The sequence below is a fragment of the Molossus molossus genome, unplaced genomic scaffold (assembly GCF_014108415.1).
Source record: "Molossus molossus isolate mMolMol1 unplaced genomic scaffold, mMolMol1.p scaffold_m16_p_1, whole genome shotgun sequence".
Classification (NCBI taxonomy): domain Eukaryota; kingdom Metazoa; phylum Chordata; class Mammalia; order Chiroptera; family Molossidae; genus Molossus; species Molossus molossus.
This window is the reverse complement of record NW_023425344.1, coordinates 19,567,221-19,583,428: the sequence shown is the minus strand read 5'-3', so window position 1 is coordinate 19,583,428 and position 16,208 is coordinate 19,567,221.

Sequence of the window (16,208 nt, the reverse complement as noted above, 5' to 3'; positions counted from 1 at the left end):
TTTTAAAAGTTTTACGCTGACTTGAGGGAAAATGAAATGCTGTATATCTACTCCCCAGATATAGTTTGAGTAGATTTGGCTACTTTAATTCCAGTGCCATTGTAAAACATCCCTCAGAAAATAGCACAAACATGGAGATAAATAGGATGATTGTAAAAAACTGGTTCAACCTACAACCCACAGTAGTGTAACTGCATCTACTGTAACAAGTTGCTATTAAACTTTAGCTTTTGGTGACTCATATTTTCAACAACTTCCAATATTTAGTTCTTTCTTATTTTGAACCAAAATCTCACTCCCTAAAACATCTGCCTACAGATCATGGCTTTTACCCTCTGAACCAATGAAATGTGTTCCTCTTCACAATGGAATTTCAGTGATCTCCAAACTCAATATGTTTCCAAACTCAAATTTCTTAAATTCCTCCACTGCATCTCATTACAAGCTATCTATAGCTTAGGTCCTTGCCTTGCTTATTAACCTGCTAGAGGTTTTAAAATTTATCAAAGTCCTCCATAATATAGGGTGCTCTTTACCAAAAGAGTACTCTAAATATACTGAGACTGTTATTTTACTCTCAAGAAAATATATCTTGATAATGGGTAAAGTTTCAATATTTTGTAGTTGTATTGACATACACTTAAATTATATAAACATTAATTCAAAATCACTATGTAACTTTTTTAACCCTTCCCAGAAAGCCTCAGCAAGTAATTTCTTTGTCCCCATTATTAAAAAACTAATAGAATAAAATACAAAAAGTGCAATCATTGTTAACCAATATAATTTTTCATGTTCACTTATTGTTCCTTCTCCTTTGGTGTCTGGGTAGAAAGTTTTAAAACTGTATAATTAAAAAGGAAAAGAACACTGAAACATGCAAGATCATGCTTGTGACAGAACTCTACTTCAGAACTCAAATTTTTGTACAGGTCAATTCCAACTCAACATGACATGTGGTCTTCAAATATCAATCACAAAAAATAAGCTTGGTAAAATGGCTAGGTCAAGCCTACACAGCCTGCTAGACAGAGGGCGATCTGAGCTATTCAAAACAGCTATGTGTTTGGCTACAATTTGGCACCTCTGGTTGGAAATCGCCTGCTCTTGTTTAAGACGATGGATTCTGTGGTGGGCTATAACATTGAGGACAATGTCAGTGATCCCTGCTATCTCCTGATCAGCTCAGCTGGTGTAATTGGCCAGATCTGAGATAACTGAGTAGGGTGGATAGTGGACTGTACATGGATTAATTCTGCACCTCCATGATTCCTCAAGTCTGGGTGGATTACAACCACCTCTGAGTCTCAGTCACCATAACCATCTTGCCCCCAAAACACAAACCACAGAAAAATTTTACCTGTTCCCTTTTGAGACAGGATGCTAGAAGGTTAACAGAGTTATATTTAAAGTCAACAGCTACTTGTGACCTGCTATAGATTATTTTCTCATTATTGCAAGGTATAATAGTTTGGTTTTCCTGTACATTCTTAATCTTCTCTTGGTATTAGCTATTGGGGTACATAATAATTCACCTTGAATTTGCCCCTTGTCACATGTTTGCCAACCTTTATAGATATGTGATCCTCATTTCTAAATCTAATTACAATCTGAATCATCAACTAAGGAAAGGGAGTGGGTAGGCAGATGAGTTATTTTAGGATTTCTTTATGAATTTTGTTTTTATATTTTAATATTTAATGCTTCTCTCATGTTTCTCCTCAGCTTGCTTTTTTCTTAGATATATGTTGTTTTTCATCTTTCTTCAGGGACTCTATTTTTCCTAAGGTTTAATCATTTTTATTGCTTTCATTATTGACTAAAAAGCAGAGCACAAAAACCTAATATTTCTTGTACTTAACATCTGACAAAAATGCAGTGTTTGATGATCTACCATAATGCTATCAACTCAAATGTTATTCCTCCGGGAAAACCAATATTTCAAGGGCAGTGTAAGGGATCAGTACGAATATAAAACGTTAGTAATGTGCCAGTATTCAGAGTCATACAATATCCTGACTGTAGAGGATATTACTGATAGTGACTAAAATGAATGTGGTTTGTAAGCACAGTTGCTCTCAATAGTCTCTGTCCCACACTTAGTGGTCCTTCAGCTCATCTGAAAGTTTTAAGTTTAGTGGAGTCTCATGATCTTAAACAAGTCTTCTTTCTGTGGCAAGCTCTGTATGTTGAAAGTTCTTTTCAGTGTGATTTCATTTTTTTCTTTGCAGTGTCTGTTTAGTACACCTAGCATAGACCTTAGTGTCACATGGGGGAAAAAATCTAATTCTTTCACATGATTAAATACTACTTCACCACTCAATGCAACATTTGTATTACTATTATACAACAAATAAAGCAACATAGCTTAGGGTTAAGAAAACATGTTCTGGCATATTTACTACTCACAAGCTATGCAAATTTGAGCAAATTATTTAACCTCCCTGTTTTCATTTTCTCTCCTGTAGAATGGGAATAATAGCATAATTACAAAAATAGACTCCTCCGTGGATTGGCAAGGGGATTAAATGACTACCCACCAACTACCAAAATAATTTAAAATGTACATAGAACATTTTAAAAACCGATTTATATTGAGTCATAAAGCATGTCTCAAACATTTTCAAAAAAGCTAAAATCAGGAGGCTATGCTTTCTGACACCAGAATACTTAAACAAAAAAGTCAATAATAAATATATAATTAAAATTATTTAAGAAATATTTGAAAATTCAGTAATACATTCCTAAATGACCCATGAGTCAAATGGGTTGCAATGATTTCAAAGGCTTAGTCATAATTTAAATTATTAAGTTTTCTGAGCTGAGATATAATCCAAATATATCACGAAGATAGGGAATTTGGCCTATTCTGGTTACTAAAACTTCTTAGGCCTCTACAGCAGCTCTTTGCACAATGAACAAAATCAATAAATTAACTTTTTATTGATGACAATAATTTGTTAATTTGTATCTATACAACTTAAAATATTAATAAACAATAACTTAAATAGGTAAGAGTTGGAAGCATTTCCCTTAAAATAAAAAAATAATATCCTCTATCTTCTATTCAATTTTACATTGGTGGGTTACATAGCCCAATAAGAAAATAAAATTAAATGAAAGGAAATGGAAAGAGAAAAGTAAACTGTCATTATCTGTCATAAATGACTTTCTACATAGAAACACAAACTTATATTGATAATTTATTATAAATAATTGAGAATATTAGGAAGCTTACAGAATATGATTTTTTTTTTTTTTTCTTTTTTAGAGAGAGAGGATGGGAGAGGAAGAGAGATGGAGAAAACATCGATGTGAGAGTGAGAGAGAAGACTGGCTCCTGCAAGCCCCCTACTGGGCATCGAGCAGGCAACCCTGGCATGTGCCCTGACCTGAAGTCGAACTGGCAGCCTTTCCACGCATGGGATGCCGCCCAGCCAACTGAACACACTGGCCGGAACCAGGGTATGATTAACAAAGCCAATTTTACTTCTAAACATCAGCAACAAATATTAGAACAACAGTTTATATAATATAATTTACACTAACAATAAAACTGTATTTTAGTTGGGAATAAATTTAGAAAATGCTGTGTAAGAATTATTTTATAATGAATAATGAAACTGTAATAAAGAGTATTAGAGAAGACCTAAGAAAATGGAGAAATATCTCATGTTCAAAAGGCTTAATATTTTTACCAGCCGATCTAGAACACTGTAAGTGATCAATAAAACACTGACAACAAAGATCCCAACAGGTATTTTTGTCGCATTTAACAAAGTGCTATACATTTTTTTTTTTATCCTCGCCAGAGGACATTTTTGCATTTATCTTCAGACAGAGTGGGAGGAAGAGAGACAAAGAAACACTTATGTGAGAGAGACACATCGAGTGGTTGCCACCCACACGACCCCAAACAGGGCCAAGGACAAACTGCAACCGAGGTATGTGCCCTTAGCAGGAATCAAACCCGGGTCTCCCTGGACTGCGGGCCAACACTCTAACCCCTAAGCCAAACTCACCAGGGCAGTGTTATATATTTTATAAGAAAAAGTACACAGGTTAAACAGCTTGGGAAAAACCAAGAAAGGAATAGATGCATTAGGTTGCCTTTTAGAACTAGAAAAGTTGTATAGTGTGGTATTGTATAAAGAGAAAAACTAATCAATGGAACAGAAAAGAGAGCCCAGAAATAGAATCACAAATATAAAGATTGTCCCCAACTTACAATGGTTTGACTTATGATGTGTTGACTTCATGATGGTGGGTAAGCAATACGCATTCAGTAAAAACTATACTTCAAATTTTGAATGTTGATCTTTTCCCAGGCTAGTGACATCATACATCACTCTTTTCTGATCTTGGGCAGCAGGAGCAAGATGAGTTTGTCAACGGTAGGCTAATGTACATGTTCTGAGCACTTTTAAGATGGGCTAAGCTATGATGTTTGGTAGGTTAGGTATATTAAATATATTTTTACATGATTTTTTTTCAATTCATTTTGGGTTTATCAAGACATAAGCCCATTGTAAACTGAAGAACATCTGTATAGAAAATGACAGATGACAGGTGGTGTAGCATACCATTAGGAAAAGAACAATAAAGAGAGTTTTTAAGCAACGGTTATAAAGGGGGGTGGGGGGTAATGGAATTGGAGGCCAGCTGCACATCATAAGTACAATTTTCATATGTTTTTGAATAGTTTCTGGATTCCTTATTATGCTCCACTGGTCTACACTTTTGATGATCATACACTCTGGATTAAAATAATTGAATGTTTTGATATCACATCCTAACCCTTGTTAAAATTGTGTGGTTTCGTTTCATCACTGTTACTCAGATGGATCAATCTGTAATGGTGAAAAAGTAACTTTCAAACAGCATGCTCTGTTAGAATAGCATTAAATTTTGTTTGAATTCTCGTGAAGAATGCAATAAATAACATAATGGATGTTTAATAACCTAGGGCTCATGAATTTAGCAGATCATATATGGGAGTCCATGAATCCTATGAAACTGGGTGAAAATTCTGTTTTATATAACTATGTTTTTTTTCTGGGAGACACAATTTGTTTTTAGTGAATATTTGACCTCTTTACCTGGGCATTATTTTATACATTCTCCATTAGAATATTTTAAGGCAGAATCTCTTTTCCCGAGTTTTTCAATTGCTATTGCATTTCTCTTTTAATGAAAACTTAACATTTCCATTCAACATCATGTTAAATAGCTTCTCAGAAGTTTATTGACCCTCTTTTCAAATATAAAGTACAAGGTGGCCTCAATTTCTTTGCTTTTAAAATGAGAGGGTGAACAAATCTGTGTTTATTTTCAGTTCTAACAATTGGTTTCTTTGCTGTATATTTCATCTTTGTCCCTCATGGGATTATTTGCATCTGCTTTAAGAAGTAATTCATGTTATAATTTGTAAACTATGCATTTTTAAAAGGTGAAATGTATACCTCAGTAACTCTTATTTCCCCTAATGATTTTTAAAAGAGGAAATCAGATAAAAAGAGCCAAGAAAGAATATACTCCTATGATGACTTTATAACAGTGTATAAAGCTATAGCTTTAACATCATGCTCACACAGAAAAATAGATTTTGACATAATCATCTGAAAAATATCTATTTTTTGTGGCATGCTCACAGAAGCATGAGATATTATAAAGTTTCACAGACCCTTCAAATCCAACAAAATGAGAGTAAATACTTGATTTTAAAAAGTTTACCCTTATTAATAAAAGTTTGTGAACTTTGAAAATTGTGGAAGATAGTGTACCCAGACATTAAAATTATTCCACAAGCCCAAATTTAATTAACTTCTGAGACCAATGTGCCTTTCTACAATTAATCTATTTCCATAATGTGCCTATGAGGCAAATATAATTTTTATTTCTGCTAGTTATTAGAAAATAAACAATGATAAACTTGAGTATTATTTCCATAAATTATTAGGTGTTTATGTTCAGATTGCTTTAGACAGATGTCAGCTTCAAAGTCCATGGAATTATCTGAGAGCTGGTAGGTAATTTCAAACCTTGTGACATTCCCATCATATCTGAGAATGAGGCAGAATAATCAACTGGTAACTCTGAAGGCAATACTCTCCATAAAGACCCATTAGTGAGCTACCTGCCAAGTCATGCATTTGAAGAAGGGAAGCTTTGATGGACCTTTTGCAGATCTCCTATGCCTGTTTTTTTAGCATGATGATTTAACACAAAGGAATTCTGCACATGGAAAAATGTTCAAACTCTATCCAAAAGTTTGAGACATACCAGATACTTAGGCAAGTTTGGACACTTACAACATGGATTGTGTTAACAATGTAGGAGGGAGATCATTCTTCCCTTCGGAATTGTGTAGTATAGCAAGACATTGTACCTTATATTTAAAATTTGTTCTAAATAATTTATTCATAATTGTTTCCTTGGTTTTGAAGACATGAAAAAAATTTAAAGCTCTAGGTTCCTTTGCAACTTTCACTTCAACTAAAGATTACCAAGACCAGTCTTAATAGAGGGTAGTCATAGAAAAATTCTTTGAAGTAAAGGGTAGTTAATCATTGACTCTGTAATATACTCATAAATTAAGAGGCTACTTAAATAGAAATTATCCCCGAATCATTCATTCAATTTCTTCATTTTAAAGATAAATAAGGCTTTACACTCCTCCCTCTTTCTATCATTCTCTGGCCTATAAAAGATTGCAAGGAAGTTATGTCCAATAAAGACCTCCAAGATCAAACCCTCAGCTTCATCCCTTCACTTATTTATTGAAATTTAACCCTCAATAGGTAATTACCTCAAGTCTGTTCTCAGCAAAGCACTAATCAATCACCTAATAAATTAAGCCTCCAGTAGGCGATAGGCCCTCAATCTGTTGTGGTTTTACTTGTACTTCTTATTACAGAGACAGTAAAAAGAATGTATTTCTAGCATCCTGGCATAAAGGGATTCAACTTAAAATTCATAGTCATTCCACATAAATCTATGTACAATTTCACAGTTAAGAATCAAGTGCCTGAGAATTAGAAAGCAGAAAGGTAAACTGGAAGCAAGCTTTATAACGGAATATATACATATCAGGGAGAAATTTAAAACTCAAATTAAAAGAGGGTTGGAATGTGATGGTAATGTCAGGGTATCAGAACAATTATAATAGATGGTAAGAGGTAGTTTGAATAAATGTGAGAAGATACCATTCTCTTGGAAGGATCCATATCACAAGCCTTAATATATCTGTAAATTTCATAAATAAAATGAATGTATCTTTGGAAAAAGAGTTATGTTAGAATTCATAAATAGGTTACACAGAAAATTAAAATGTAACATATGTTAATTTGGTAAAATAAAAATGATAATATGAAAATTCACAAAAAATATAGTGAGATGTATACTCTCATGATATGGAAATACTTATTAATCACAGAAAGTTAAAATAAGAAAAAGAAAAATGGGAAATGTTTTAGTCCATATACATTACTAAATATGTATAACTTAAAAATATGAATAACATTAACAGTCTTCAACATGACTTATAATTAAAGAAATGCAAATGGTATTCTAATATGCTGCTTGTAAGAATACAAATGTATGGAAACTTTCTGGAGGGCAATTTGGCAACATTTATCAAAATCATTAAAACACTCATACTCTCTGACCCAATTATTCCATTTTAAAAATATATCCTAAAGAAATAATTGGAGATGTGCATAATGAATTACACATAAGAATGTGTATCACAGCATTATTTATGGTAGCAAAAGTTTGGGATCAGGTACAATATCCAATACTGGACGAAGAACTGAGTAAATTACTACAAAAATAAGAGAACTCAATAACATAATGCAATATTATTCATTTCTCAGAACACATTTTCACATACTAGAAATGTTATGAAATTCATGCAAATACATAAAAACTATAAAAAAATATTCTAATTGTCTTTAATTATGTATCTATAAACAGAGATACATTTGCACAAATATTCCTAGAAGAAAATATACTAAAATTTAATAGTTCACATTAATATGTAGAGATAATGAATGACGACTTTCTTTCTCTTTGCTCATTTCTGAATTTTATAAAGATAGTACATTAAACATATTAATTGTATTAGGAAAAGCAATACACATTAAAGAAATATCTGTATGTTCACACTTTCAGACTACTTCAGACAAATGAAATCATTATTAATATAGTATAAAATGAAATAAACTTTATTGCTATAATGAAGAAAGTACATTCAAACTAATTACTCATTTATGGATAATTATATAAATTAATAATTTTTGAAATTTAGAATAAACTGTCCACTAAAATTGTAATAACATCGGCTAACTTACAAATGTGAGATTTATCTAATCTGATTCGATAGTGTTGGCTATGATTTTTGGTGGAGTCTTCTCTGACCTTTACTTCATCAGCCTTTCCAATAACTGAAAACGTCCAATTTCCAGTATTAAAACATTTTGCATTTGGGGTGCAGAGAGGCTTCTGTGTTGTATACAGAATCCTGACTGATACAATAATAGATATTTGCACAGTTAAACCATCTTTATATTCCTAAGACAAACCCTACTTTGCAATTGCAGTGGACTGTTCATCAGTAATCTCATCATAACATTCCACCTTTTGGACACCTGGATTACTTTCACGTCTGGGCCCTCTGTTTAGGTGGGGCCATAAAACTCATTGTAGCCCATACACTGAGAGCAGATGGGAAGTGTCACTTCCAGGCCAGACAGTAAGTTGCTGGATCAAGACCTCAGATCGTTTTTCCTTCTGCTACCACCATTAGCAATGTTCCAGGTAGTGACTGATCTTTCCATCTGAGGTGTGGAAGAAGAAAACAGAGTGCAGCCTCTAACAGGTTAACCATGGATATATAACATAATAAATACACAGCTTTTTTTTTTTTAATGCCCCTGTTATTGATGATGGTATATTACTTAACCCAACTAAGACCATCCTGATTGGTATAGAAACTGATACCAGAATTAGGGTACTACTCTAATGCAAATTCTGAAAGAGATTGATAAAACTTCTATGTTGGTGAAATATTTGGTAAAATTGTCACCTGAATAAACTTATATAGTGAGGGAAACGGTTACGTAACAAAATGCTGTAAAGTATTGATGTTTACTAGGCTATGTTTCAAGGAAAGCTGACCCTTGAACAAGGCGGGTTTCAACTGTGAGGGTCAATCGAAAAAACACAGGTATAAATGGACCTGTGTAGTTCAAACTTGTGTTGTTTGAAAGTGAGCTCAGAAAAGAATTAGTTGTTTTGAAGCAAGAAAGAAAATACAGTTCACGAATTTAGGAAACTTTGGGGTTAGAAAGGCAACTTTTTCTTTATCCCAAACATTCAAAGATAAAATGAATCAGTACTTGGACATAAAATACAAATTAAATTTGGTATTCAGTCAGAGAATAAATACAGCGTGTGACTTTTATGATCACTGATAAACCCTTTAATGAACTGCTAGCAACCAGCAGACTATCCCAATAAGACAAAACAGCTCAGGAAAAGCAGAGTAAAAATGTGGCTGCTTTCCTACCCAGTGGCCCAAGTTACCCATGACTCAGTTGGGTGAGAACATAAGCCTGAAGGTAAGGAAATAAAGAAATATATTACATCTAAGAAAATTGTCTCGATAAAGAACTGCAGATACGGATGTATGTGCATGGAGCTGATGGGAATCAAATACATAGAAGCCAACAAGTTTGTAAAAGGTCTGTAATATTAAAGAAAACATAATTCCAAGCACAAAAATTTGTGCGTTAATAATTTAAAACAGCCCATTGTATAAAAATCAAAATGACCCTTGGATGCCCAAATATTGCCTTAATCAGATATTTTCTGAGTAGGATAACAGATATGGAAAATCCTCCCAGAGAATGGAGCAATAGGCTAAGGAGGTCAACAGCATGGATGCCTCTCTCTGGGGGCAGTAGCAGGACCTAATCAAGCATCCCCCTTACTTGCGTACTGCGCTTTTGCAATGTCTGCCCATAGTATTTGAGTTTCTGTGGAGCAGTTTACCATGCTTTTGTTTTCCAAACAGCGGTATATATTGTAATTATTTTGTTCTTGAGATTGTTAAGTGATGTAGACATTCCCAACAGGAACCTGGCTGCCACCTAGTTTAGCCTCTGAATACCAATGATCTAAAAGTTCTACCTCTGGGAACATATCCTTAAGTAAGAGTTCAACGATATTAATTGCAGTATTATTGACCATAGAAGCAAACAGGAAGCTTGTGTCACCATTGATACAAGCAATGGTGAACTGCGAGGGTAAACAAAGTGAGCAAACTATAAAAATTGGTGGAATCATATCATGGAGTTTTATGCAACAGTTAGAAGGAAAATAATTAATATATATAAACTAAACAGATGGGATTGAAACCTATTTTGATGAGTGAAAAAAGTAAGCACTATATGAAATCTATAATATAGAACATATATATATTAACAAAAACCAAATTATACATTTATAATAATTAAAATGTATCAAATATATTAGGATGCTTGCTTATAGGGAAGGAAGAAAAAAAGAAATAGGGGCAATTAAAGGGAATGCATGAATAAAGACTGGTGTATGAATCAATGATGACAATGCAGCACGTATTTAGGAATAGGATGACCTCAATTGTGATCACCTGCATGTCCAAAACAAAACCATAAAATTTAAAAACATATCAGCTAGTATGCATAGAGAACACGGGATACAAAATAAATTAATCTGGCATCATTGTAAAGGAATGGAGTGAAAACTCTTGAGACTTGGAATCTATGGGTTAGCCTTTCAATGTATATGTGGGGTTATTCTAGTAAGATATTGGGGGACAGTCATGCCTGGACATCAAGTAAGCCTCTCTTTTTACCAGTAAAGAATAGATAATTTAGAATCAACCAGGTTTGTTTTAAGAGAGTTCCTCCACCATATACTGATTAAATAATTTGGGGCAAATGTCTTAGTTTGTATGATCATTGGTGAGTAAAATATACCACACACAGTTGTACGGAGTAAAACTAAAATACAATGAAACTGCCCAGCACCTTTAATAAGCAGCTGTAGCACCTGTTGCTAATGATCTAGTAGAGAAGATAACCAACAGGCACAAAAATGTTCTGATGGAGTATGTTAGTACCACTGAAGCCTACTGCAAAGGAACTAATTCAGTATTAGACAGAAAATGGGAGTTTCCAAAGAAATGTGTTCTAAGATGAAATCTGGAGAATGTGTCCAAGTTAAACAGCTGTTGATCTGGTTGACTCCTACTAGCAACCAGCCTCACCCTTGAATGAGGTCCAAAAGTCACACATTTACATAACCAGAAACACCATTGTTATTTCATCACTTAGAAAATTCGAAGGGGTTTGGGTCTCTATGCCAGAAAGGAAGAGAAAGACCAAAGATAAATTTTTATTATAAATCACAGTATCACACTAATATTACAGGTCTCTTTCATATCTTACCTTTGTTTAATCCACTGCTCAATTCTCATGTTTCCAAAATGGCCATAATTTACCACTCAATAAAAATAAATAAATAATAAAAAAAATGAGTATTTTTGAGTTGTGCAAAGTTAAATGAGTTCTTCTTTGAAAACAAAATATATGACTTGCAAAGAGTTTCACTAACTATGACTACATATTGTGTTTGTGTGTTTGTGCGAGTGGGCGTGTATTTTTGCTTTCTTACCCAGAGAGAGACTCTATAATTTATAAATTATCTGGCTCGACGTACCTTTCCATTCTCATTCTCTGGAGGTTTCTAAATGGGGAAATTATAATCTACAGATACATGCATTGCCCAAAACATCAAATTGCCATGTAAGTTCTTATTCCTGTCATCACAGATATCACTGTGAAACCAGGGACATCAATGACAATAGATACCATACTCATAAATTTCAGAGTAGAATTCATTTTGTTCTTATGGTACTTTCTTTTTTTCTTTTTTTTGTATTGTTGAAAGTATTACAGACGTCTCCCCTTTTCCCCCACAATGATTTCCTCCTCCCCACTCCCACCCCTTCTTTCCCCAGACTAATGTCTGTGTCCACTGGTTGTGCATATATGCATATAAATTCTTATAGTACTTTAAATATCAGAGGATATAAGAATTATCTTCTGAAATAGCACATAAAATAAGAAAATGCCTCATGTAAAGTGTTTTATTGCAATTGGTACTATAATAAAGATTAATATGTGTCACATTAAAATAGAAAATTCTAGAAATAAAATTTATCAAGTGGAATATTGTTTTAATAAACCACTGATTAAAAATGTTCTTCAAAATGACATATATTAAGAGCAGAACTACTTTAATAAACTTTATGTCTATACCTAGTACAGAGTATATCTGACTTTTAAAAACTACCTAGCTCTGAATTTTAATTTGCTTCATTTACCTTTGCTTTTAAGCACAGGATGTTAACACTGAATGCTGAACCATCCTACACTTCTTTTTATTGTTAAAATGCAAAATGTAATTGAGTAAACTTGAAGATCTAATTGCCTTTATCAAGGGATTCAAGCAGGCCCTCTCCAGCCCCACTTCCCATAGAAAGATGAGGCAATCGTCATAATAAAAACCCTTTCCATTTTCTTCCCCCAATAGTACCAACTATAATAAATTATAACAAAATTTACCAAACTCAAAAACATTACCAAGTGCAATAAATGCTTCACATGAGACACTTTCAGGCAGCATCTCTGCTATCCAGCAAATGAAAGGGGACTCCAAGGGTTGTACAAGAGAGAAGGTTTTTTCTAGGAAGAAGGGGGTGGCCTGGAATCAATTAATAAAAAAAAAGAAAGGATTATTCTTGTGCAGGGACATATTTTTTGAGGGGAACAGAAGGGGAAGGGTTTTAATCATACAGATTGCCTCTTTTAATCATACAGATGGAGAGGGCCCACTTGACAGATTACCTCATTGGTATTGACCAGAAAATTCCAGACTGGTTAAGATTATGCTTCTAGGAGAGGTTGAAACCACAGTTACATCAGATGTTAAATCTAGGTTTGGTGTCGTGAACTTTTAGCATGAGTGGCGCCATTTTGGGCTTGTGGTTTTTCTCTTTCACACCATGTACCAGTTTTCTACTCTATCTAGCAAGTCAAACCCCCTATTTATTGTAACTTCTAAGCATAGAATGTGGTAGAGTCATTATAAAACAGAGGCATTAGGCAGGAATTTTAGGCAGTAGAAATGTTTTGGGTAGGCCATTATTGAGCTTTCGTAACCAAATGGTACCTGTTCTACTTTCAACTTTTGTATGAAATACCTCCCTCCTTCTCAGTATGCTGTCCAGTATTTCTGTCACTGAGACTAGAACACTGATGTTTTTGATTTCCCAAAATATCTGTCCCACAGCATCTGCATCAAAATCACTTGAGATACTTATTTAAAATACAAATTACAGGAACCCATCCAATATCTACTAAGGTAAAAAAAATCTGGTGATTGCATAAAAGAATCTGCTATTTAATAAGCTCCCTAGATGTTTCTTATGCATGGAAAAGTTTGAGGAAATACTGCCTGGAAGTATGTAATCATGTTCTATTCTACTTTATCTCTTCCTTCCCTGAAACCCTCCCTTTGAAAGTATATACCAATAAACTATCTCCTGTGTATTCAGGCACTAGTTAGTAAGCATTTTCTCATTCTGAAGAATCTGTACACCAGTGTATTTGTAAGGAGGTAAGCATGGTGTAGTACAGTGCTTTGTTTTATTTTGTTTTTAATTTGCTTTTTTTTTAATTAAAAACTTTGAAATGTTTAAATAGAAAATAGATACATTTAGATGCCAATAATACAAACCTTTTAAAATGGGGCTAATAGGCAAAGTATTTTTGAAATCTTTCTGCAAGTTTTGCAAAGTCAGGCCTAAGGAAATAATTGGGCCCAGGCTCCCCAGTGGTAAACAGCAGAGTTGTGCACCAAATCCAACTATGTGGCTTCAGGGCCATTGCTCATTTTTTAAAGCATGCTTCTGGTCACCTGTTTTCCACCTATGGTAAAGTATACTTATCCTACTTAGTATGAATGGTATACAAATAGGCTTAGGAGTTCTGCTTTCAGGACTGCAATATGAGGAGGTCCCTGGAACCATTCTATAGAAAAACAAGCAAAACTAGTGAAATTTATTTTAAAAATCATTTAAAGACTCAGATTTGTGCTAAGAGCAACCAGCAAATTAAGAATAATTTATGCAAGAAACTATACTAAAGTATGATAAGAACACCATGTCTTTGACATTGAACTAATAACCCACTTCTACTCTTCCTGCCTCCAGCTCAACATGAATTCAACTCCACTCTAGGAGAGTGTGGTAAAAAAAACTTGACTTCATCTCCCCTCAGTTCCCAATCAAGGGTTATCTTATCTCACCAGGAGGGGTAGGCCATCAGCATTTCTTATTCCCTCAGACTCCAGAACTGAATAGGCTAAATTCCTCTTGAGTATAGCTAAGAGGCCAGCGTCTCCCTTCCCCCATCCAGCTCACATATAGGATAGCTCTACCCAAGTCCTGGCAGGCTGAGAATACTGTGACCCCAGTAGCCCTCCCCCAGCATACTCATAGAGCAGATAGGAGAGGCAAGCCAATGAAATAAGAAGCTACTTCCTTGCTCAGTGCCCAGAGTAGTGACTCAAGAAATCTTTCTCAGGACATTCCATACTAAAAGAAACATCTGCATATCTCTTGGCCAAGGCAAGAAGAGGGAAATTGATCATGATGAAATACATCAAAGCATTTTCAATTACAAAGGCCTACTCTAAAGAAGAAAATATTTTGCAGAGCCTTATCCCAGCAGGGGAAAAGAGCTCCTTCCCATTCCACCTCCTTGTTAATATATTTATATTTAACTGTTGTTTAAGGTGGTTTGGTAAAGTGATGAAAATCACTTACTGCGGTATTGTGAGTCTTTAAAAATCTGTTTAAGAGGCTGCAGAAAATTTAGATCACCATTGTTAAAAGGGGTATGTTTAAATTAAGTGATAACCAGAGTGAAAAATAGCTATAGGGGACAAGAAGAAACTATCTACTGCATTAGTAAAGCACTTATAAAATAACAACCAACTAATTTCAGGGATTTATTTATTTTTTAAATTACAGAATGCTCCCACATCTTACCACTATACCAACATGGCTGCAGGATAGTCACTGTGGTTTTTAGCTAAGAGCTACAAGACACAGCATTTCCTGAAGAAGTACTGAGGGAAGTCCAAAGTTAGAAGAGTAGACAAGGGCTAGGATGCTAGAGGAATCTGAAGTCTCTGGTGCCTATAGCTACCACAAACATGAAACCTCCCAATTTATGGTCACATCAACATAAATCCTCACACTAAAGATCAATTTACCTCAATTTTTAATACCAAATACAACATGACTGATTTTTTTTTTTTTTAATCCTCACCCAAGGACATTTCTCCATTTTTTGTTTAGATAGAGTGGGAGGGAGAGAGAAGAAGAGAGAGAGAGAGAGAAACATCGATGTGAAAGGGACACATCGAGTGGCTGCCACCCGGACGACCAACCAGGGCCGGGGACAACCTGCAACCGAGGTACATGCCCTTAGCGGGAACTGAACCCAGGTCTCTCCAGACTGCAGGCCAACGCTCTAACCACTGCGCCAAACCGGCCAGGGTGACGTGACTGATTTTTTTCAAAAAGTACAAGGCATGACAAAGGCAAGAAATAAGAGTCTGAAGCGAGACAGCAATCATCAAAACCAGATTAAGATACAACAACAAAATATTGTATTGATCAGACAGAGATGTAAAACTACTTTGGTTAACATGTTAAGGAATCTAATGGTAAAACTAGATAGTATGCAGAAACAGATGGACAATGAAAATAGATGGAAAATCTAAGAAAGAAAAGAAAATGCTAGAAATCAAAAACACGGAAAGAGAAACGAAGACTGCCTTTTATAGATGCGTTATGAATCTTAACGTGTTGAGGGAAAAACTAGTGAGCTTAAAGCTAGGTCAATAGAAAAAGAAAACGAACATCCAAAATCTATGGGACAATTTCAAAAGTGTTAACTTACAACATTGGGATACCAAAGAGAGAACAAAGTGAGAACAGAGCCTAAGAAATATTTAAAGTAACAACAACTGAGAAAATTCTAAAATTAATGACAGATCCCAAACCACACAGACCCAAGAAGCTCAGAAAA